The sequence below is a fragment of the Octodon degus genome, unplaced genomic scaffold (assembly GCF_000260255.1).
Source record: "Octodon degus isolate 3935 unplaced genomic scaffold, OctDeg1.0 scaffold00069, whole genome shotgun sequence".
Taxonomy (NCBI): Eukaryota; Metazoa; Chordata; class Mammalia; order Rodentia; family Octodontidae; genus Octodon; species Octodon degus.
The window spans coordinates 6,029,674-6,038,131 of NW_004524645.1; the positions used below are offsets into that span (position 1 = coordinate 6,029,674).

The following is an 8,458-nucleotide window of genomic DNA, read 5'->3' on the forward strand; positions in this document are numbered from 1 at the left end:
TATATGGTTAGATTTCTTTTTTCTTTCTTTTTCTTTTTCTTTTTTGTTTTCTTTCTTTCCTTTTTTTTTTTTGGCGGAACTGGGGATTGAATTCAGGCCCTTGCACTTGTTAGAGAAGCGCTTATTCCATTGAGCCATCCTCCCAGCCCCTATGGTAAGCTTTCTAACTCTCTGTATAAATATATACAATGTTTATTCCTTTTTTTTAACTTTTTAAATTTTTCTTCATATTTAGTAGGGACTTAAATTTTAACATATCAATACTTGATGGAAAATATCTGCTCCATGTTGTGGCTAAGATATTTGACATTCAGACAGATAGTGAGATTAAGTTGAACTCCCTACTTTGTAAGGTAATAAAAATAAGCTTTCTTTCTGGAGCATTAACAACCTAAGTTTGCAGAGAAAAAATTAGAGAAAAACAAGGGCTGCAAGGACAGCCAAGATTTTTGCCCTAGCCTTTCAAACTTTGTGAGGAATCAGGACATTGTTAAACCTGTACTGTTGCATAATGTAACTCAGGTGTGTCCCAAATTTTCTGGTCAAGGACATTGTGTGGACAGAGAGGAAAGTGATCGATGATGTAGAGAGTGCCTAAGGAAAGTCTCATGGAGAAAAAACATTCTCTCAGTCTTTCACATAGAGCAAATTCATCAAACAAAGGCCGTGACTCATCCACATGGCTGACACTGAAAAAGGATCTATAAACTGTGGTACATGGTTTTAAGATAAATCTTGAGGCGATTTGACTGACCTTTTCAGATAAAAAAGTTACCTATCTTGCTGTATAGGTCCTGCTTTATCCTGATCTTAACCATCCAGCAGAAAAGTAGAAAATCAAGGTATAAATAGTAAAGCCATATTAATATGCACAGCCATAAAAGGCTGAAGTCAACAACTTCTGACATTGCCAGTCCTACAGAAAACTCCCTACTATTATGGACTACTGGACTATATTGGAATATTTTGCTGAATTAATACATCTACAATATTTAAATGACAATGGAATACCCTTCTCTGAGAAAACTAAACAAAAAAGGGGATACAATTAAAGGACCACATTGTATCTGTTTATCCAATATAGTTAGGTTACATATACAGCTACTTTCTCTTAATTAAAGGAACAGAAAGAGTTGTTCTAATAGTGATTGTTGACAGGACATCATGTCTGCATCTTTTACTAGGAATAACGACTAAGAGGACAATACACAATGTACTAATTATTGAAAGTGTCCTACTAATTGGTTTTGAAACTGTCTCATTGCTATTTGTTTCTCAATGAAATTATTTAAATAAAAGAACAATAAACTTGAAGCCTTGATATATTAAGTGTATGCCCTTTGGCGGTGTGTTAGTTGATACATTGTGTCAACTTGGCTGAATCAGCTTTGGCAATTCTCAGCATGGGTGCCTAGCCCTGCAGGTGGGCAGGGTCCAGGAATTGAGAAAGGCAGGAAGCTGCCCTTTGGAGGAGCTTGATCTTGGCAGCCGCGTCACATTGGGGGAGTTCTGATCTTCACTGTGGAGCGCTGGTCTTCACAGTCAGCACAGAAGGAAGAGAGAGGGTTGATGGACGCTGCCACAGCTGCTGCTCCTCCTCTGCTCTTCATTTTTTCTGATGCATGAATTGCTGTTTGCCTTGGAGCCAACGGAATATGGACTGAACCCTCCAGTAACTGTGAGCTAAATAAACCTTTCCTTCCTTCATTTTGAGTGTTGGGTATTTGTCCCAGCAATGAGTAAAAAGTAACTAAGACAGATGGTATACACATAAATGACATAAACCAGACCAACTTGTATAAATACCATATAGTCCTCCTAGTGTAAGAACTCAAAAGAAGAAATATAAATTGAAAGGTACAACACAGTTAAATGGAAAGCAAGAACTTAACAGTTAATCAGTGAAGGGAGGGCAAGGAGAAAAGCTAGGAAATATTGCAGGGGCAAAGCCATAAATTTATATACACAAGATGGTTAAGACAATGATCCTGAGAAACTCCATCAGAGTTTTGAAACTAGCAGTTAATTGGTAGAATTCTCACCTTGACTATGTATGCTGATATCTGTGAACTAAGCAACTCTACTGAGGATAGCAATGTGTAATACTAATGCCATGCTTGAAATACCTATCAGTCTGGTCTCCTAAATGTGTACTGTTTCTAATATCATATCAATTATTGCTATAGTCTCTCAAGTAAATGTTTGTTTTAAGAAAATGTAAAAAAAATAAACAAGACAAGAAAAAATATCAAAGGATTGTCTTGCTACAATGATGAATATGGTTAGATTTCTAAATTTCTGTGTAAAAAATGTGCAATTGTTTTTTTCACATTCTATAGGGATTTAAAGTTTAGAATAGCAATGAGTGTTGGAAAATACCTGTTCCACATGATATCTAAGGCGTTTGATACTCAGACAGTGACGTTAAGCTCAACTATGTCTGTTATAGGGTAATAACGTCATTAAGATTCTCTTCTGGATGGTTAACAACTTAAGTTTGCTGAACAAAAATTAGAGAAAAAGAAGAGCTACAAGTATAGCAAATATTTTGGCCCTAGCCTTTCAAGGTCAGTGAGGACTCAGGACATAAGTGAACCTGTACTGTAATGTCCTTTGACTCAGTGGTGTCAAAAATTTCCTTTTCAAGGAGATTATGGGGCCAAAGAGGAAAGTGATCAACGATGTATAGTATGCCTAAGGAGAGTCACATAGGGAGAAAACATTCTCTCAATGTTTCACAGAGAGTAAATTGGTCAAGCCATGGCCATAACTCATCCAGGTGGCTGACACTGACAAAAGATTTACAAGATGCTGTACATGGTTCAGGGTAAATATATAGCAATGAGACAGTTTCAATACCAATTAGTAGGACAATTTCAATAACTAATTCATTGCATATTGTTGCTTTCATAGTGGTTTTTCATCATACAAGATGTAGACATGATATCCTGTCCAAACACTATTAGTACAAATCTTTCTTCTCTTTGAATTAAGAGAAAGTAGCTGTATATCTTATCCTAACTATTTTGGACTTAGAGATACAAAATGGTCCATTTGTATCCCATTTTTTGTTTAGTTTTGCCAAACAAAGATAATCTATTGTCATAAAAATATTATAGAAGTATTAATTCAGCAAAATATTCCAATATATTCCAGTAGTCCATAATAGTAGTGGGTTTTCTGTAAGACTGGCAATGTCAGAAGTTGTTGACTTGAGCCTTTTATGGCTCAGCATAATATGGTTTTCCATTTCCTACTTTGTTTTTGTACTTTTCTGCTGGATGGTTAAGACCAAGATAAAGCAAGACCTATGTGGCAAGAAATGTAGCTTTTGCATCTGATAAGATCTGTCATATTCCCTCAGGATTTATTCTGAAACCCTGTAGGAGTTTATAAATCCCTTTCAGTGTCAGCCATATGGATGAGTCAAAGTCGTTGCTTGACCAATTTGCTCTTTGTGAAAGCCAGAGAGAATGTTTTCTCTCCATGTGACTCTCCCTTGGCACACTCTACATCATTGATCACTTTCATCTGTGGCCCCATAATATCCCTTAACAGAAAATTTGGGACACAGCTGAGTTACATGATGTTACAGTACAGGTTCTCCTATGTCCTGGGTCATAATTGACCTTGGAAGACTAGGGACAAAATGTTGGATTTCCTTGTGGCCCTGCTTTTTCTCTAATTTTGGTCTGCAAACTTAGGGTGTTAACCCTCCAGAAGAGTAGCTTATTGTTATTATCATACAACCTAGGCAGTTGTGCTTAATCTCACTATGTGTCTGAATATCAAACATCTTAGGCATAATATGGAGCAGGTATTTTCCATCAAGTATTGATATGTTAACCTTTCTGTCCCTACAGAATTTGAAGAAAAATATTAAAAAAATAAAAAGCATTTTAAAAAATAGGAATAAAGAGTTACATATTTTTACATAGAAGTTTAAAAATTTAATCATATACAACATTGTAGCAGGACAGTCCTGTGACATTTTTTCCTTGTATCTTGTTTTCATTTTCAATAAAATTATTAAAAAAATAAAAATCCAAAAATATTGGATAAAGAAAAACTTGTGGGCATTGCAGAGTCTCTCCTTACCAGTTGATACTTGTGAAATTCAGATTCTCTTTCTTAGATCTGTCTTGTTCCTATCCTTCTGATCATTGCTTCTACTCCTTGAGGGTGTTCTAAATTGTGGGACCTTAACTTGGAAAAGAGCCCTGGCATGTCACTTTGGAGAGTCCATAGGGTATGAGTTGCTGCAGCCCCTTCAGACATTTTTACCCCTGGCTCCTCATTTTTATTACAATGACATTACCCTGATGTTTCTGCTAAGATCTTCAAATTCATCTTTTCTACTGTCAGGGGAACACCTTGGTCAGTTTTGGGTTCTGGTCCTGCTGGCACTGATATTTCCCTCTTTCTTTCCACAGAGACACATATCATGCAATGCTCAGCATTATTGGTGATGTTACCTATCTGTTGTATATTGTGGTTCCAAAGGATACCCTTGTATCAGTTGGATTTATATTATTGAGATAAAATATCTGATACTTTCAAGTTAGAGGACAAGTAATACATTTTGGCTTGCAGTTTCAGAGATTTCAGTTGGAGGAGTACAGGAAAAGAAAACTTCTGATCAGCTTATGGCAACAAGAACACAGAGACTGGAGATAGGATATATACACCCATTTAGATTATGTCACTGGGGAGCTACTTCCTCTAAGCAGGCTGCACCTCTTCACAGCACATTTATTTTATCTTTTTTCCATAATTTTATTGAGAGACAAATAACAATAAGACAGTTTCAAATCAAACTGGTAGGAGAGTTTCAGTAATTAACACATTGCATACTGTCTTCCTAGTGGTTCTTTGCTGTAAAAGAAGCAGACATATCCTATTTGCAAACACTATTACAACAAATCTATCTATTCATCAAGAGAATGCAACCATATATCTATCTTAACCACATTGAATACACGGATATAAAATGGACATTCATTTATATATCCTCTTTTTTGTTTAGTTCCATCATTGAATATTATACGTGTGTTAACTTAGCTAAATATTCTAAAAGAGTCTAGTAATCCATAATAGTATTGGGTCTTCCACTTGACTGGCAATGTCAGAAATTGTTGACCTGAGTCCCCAACAGCTCAAAATAACAACATGGATTTACTTCTTATACTTCATTTTATACTTTTCTGCTGGATGGTTAAGACCAAGGTAAAGCAGGACCTGTGCAACAAGAGTTGAAGCTTTTGGGTCTGATAAGGTCAGTCAAATCCCCTCAGGATTTATCCTGAGATCCTGTACCTCAGATTCTAGATCCTTTATCAGTGTCAGCCATGTGAATGAGTCACGGCCAATGCTTGGCCAATGTGCTCTCTGTGAAAGCCTGAGAGAATGTTTTCTCTCCATGTGACTCTTCTTAAGCACACACTACATCATCGATTACTTTCCTCTTTGGCCCCATAATCTCCTTGATCAGAAAATGTGGGACACTACTGAGATACATGATGTTTCAGTGCAAGACCACTTATATCCTGAGGCTTAATTGACCTTGGAAGGTTAGGGCCAAAATGTTGGCTTTCCTTGCAGCCCTGCTTTTTCTCTAATTTTGGTCTGCAAACCTAGGTTGTTAACCTTCCAAAAGAGAAGTTTATTGTTATTACCATACAACTGAGACTGTTAAGCTTAACCTCACTGTCTGTCTGAATATCAAACATCTTAGGTGTGACATGGAACAGGTATTTTTCATCAAGTATTGATATGTTGAACTTTAAGTCCCTACAGAATATGATAAAAACATTTAAAAAATTAAAATATATTTTAAAAATAGGCATAAAGAATTGTATAAATCTTATGTTTATACAAAATTCCAGAAATCTAACCATATACAACCTTGTAGCAGGACAGTCCCAAAACATTGCTTTTCCTTTCTACTGCCTTCATTCACCATTCCCTTCATTTTGAACAATCATCTACCCGAGAGACAACACGGCAGCAACTGGCATGTCAAGACAAGCAGTCCGTATTCATAAGACCTGAATGACAGGCACTCCAAACATCAACCTAGTATTTCAAATTGCCATCTTCAGTGCAGTTGCTTAGTTCACAGGTGTCAGCATATATAGTCAGGGTGAGAAACATTCCAATTAACTACAAGATTCAAAAATCTTCTGAAGATTCTCAGGATCATTGCCTTACCCATCTTATATATATAACAGCATGGCTTTCCCCTGTCATGTTTCCTAACTCTTCTCCTTGCTCTCTTTTCATTGTATAGTCCTCAAGTTCTAGCTTTCCTTTTAATTGTATTATGCATTTCTACTTGTATTTTACATTTGAGTTCTTATACTATGGAAACTATATGATATTTACAAATGTATGTCTGGTTTATTTCACTTATGAGTATATGTTCAAGTGGCATCCACTTCAATATCAAGGCTTTGAGTTTATCATTCGGTATAGCTGATTAATTCTCCATTGTAGAAAAATAACACATCTTTTTGATCCATTCCTCAGGCGATGGACATCTTGGTTGTTTCCAAGATTTGACTATCGCAAATTGTGCTGCTAGAAACATAGACACACATATATCACTATGATATGATGTTTTCAGTTTTTCTGGGAAAATTCCCAGTAGAGGAATAGCAGGATTAAATGGGATTTCCAGTCCACGTCTCCAAACTGATTTCCATAATGGTTGCAGCAGTGTACATTCCCACCAGCAGTGCAGAAAGATTCCTTTTTCCCCACAGCCTCTCCAATATTTGTTGTTGGGTGATTTCTTTGTGATAGCCATCCTTTCTGGGGTGAGATGATATCTCAATGTTGTTTTAATTTGCATTTCATGGGTGGCTAGTGATGTGGAGCATTTTTTCATATATTTATTCGCTTCTTTAATTGCATTCTCTGATAAGTGTGTGTTCATTTCAGATGCCCATTTTGGGACTGGGTCTTTAAGATTTGGGGCCATAGTGTTTTTCAGTTCTTGATAAATTCTAGAGAGCAGACCTTTGTCTCAGTACTTATTTGCCATGATTTTTTCCAAATTTGTGGGTTGTCTTTTCACTTTGTTGATTATTTTTCTTGACGTGCACAAACTTCTCAATATGACAAGTTCCCGTTTTTAATTCTTTTAAGTGTTTTCTGTGCAATTTGAGTTTTGTTCATGAACTCTTTGTCTACTCCTATGTCTTCAAGAGTTCCTCCTACTTTCTCTTCCAGTAGATTTAGTGTTTCTGCTTTAATGTTTAGATCTAACCCATTTTGACTTTAGCTTAGTGCATGGTGATAGACCTTGGTCAAGTTTTAGTTTTGGGCATGTGGAGAGCCAGTTTTTCCAGCACCATTCATTAGAGGGTATCTTTCTTCCATTGTGTATGTTTGGCCACTTTGTCAAAGATAACGTGGCTGAGTGTGTTTGTAGGGGCTTCAGCGTCTTTTAATCTATTCCATTGATCCTCAGGTCTATTTCATTCCCAGTGCCATGCTGATTTTATCACAGTAGCCTTGGAGTATAATTTCAAGTCAGAAATTGTAGTGCTTCCTGCCTTGTCTTTATTGCCCATTATTGCTGTTGCAATTCTAGGTCTTTTCTTGTTCCAAATGAATTTTAGAAATGATTTCTCTAGCTCTGTGAGGTATGTTCATGGTAGTTTGATAGGGATTACATTAAATCTGTACATTAATTTTGGGAATATGGCCATCTTTACAATGTTGGTTCTTCCTATCCAGGTGCATGGAATAACTTGCATAACTCGGAATAATTTTCTGAAATCCTCTACAATCTTTTTTTTTCAGAGTACTCAATTTTCCTTGAAAACATCTTTGACTTCTTTAGTTAGTTTGATTCCAAGGTATTTTATTTTCGTCGATGCTATTGTAAAAGGTATTTTTTGTATAATTTTCCTCTCAATGTGTTTGTTATCTGTGTAGGGGAATGTTATTGACTTTTGGGTATTGACTTGTATCCTGCTATGCAACTGAATTTCTGTATTAATTCTAATACCTTCTTGTTGAAGTTTTTTGGGTTTTAAATACATGGAATGCTTCACGAATTTGTTTGTCATCCTTGCGTAGGGGCCATGCTAATCTTCTGTGTATTGTTCCAATTTTAGTATATGTTCTGCTGAAGCGAGCACTCACAGCAAATTTAGCTAACAACTCAGCATTAATGAGTACAGTATTCTCAGTGATCCAATCCCTTTTGCAAAATCCCATCTCTGAATACATAGGCCTTTTGTGCGGTCCTGTTTGATGAAACTATCACAGTTTATCTGCTAGTCTGTTTGAAACTATTGTCTATGAGTTTTTTTTTTTAGAGTAAAGATACTGGCAATTTTATTATAGTATATTGATAAGAATAATCTATTTAATAGTTGCTGGCAGTTATATTGTACTGTACTTAACACTTATATATTTAACTTTATCATAAGTATGTATCTATAAG

General features: G+C 36.0%; 1 non-coding gene across 1 annotated transcript; it reads right to left on the reverse strand.

The window, feature by feature from the left end:
• Positions 1–8,043: 8,043 nt before the first annotated feature.
• LOC111817772 lies at positions 8,044–8,150 on the reverse strand. The gene has a single exon (XR_002821892.1). It is a non-coding gene; the product is annotated as a U6 spliceosomal RNA (small nuclear RNA).
• Positions 8,151–8,458: the final 308 nt, after the last annotated feature.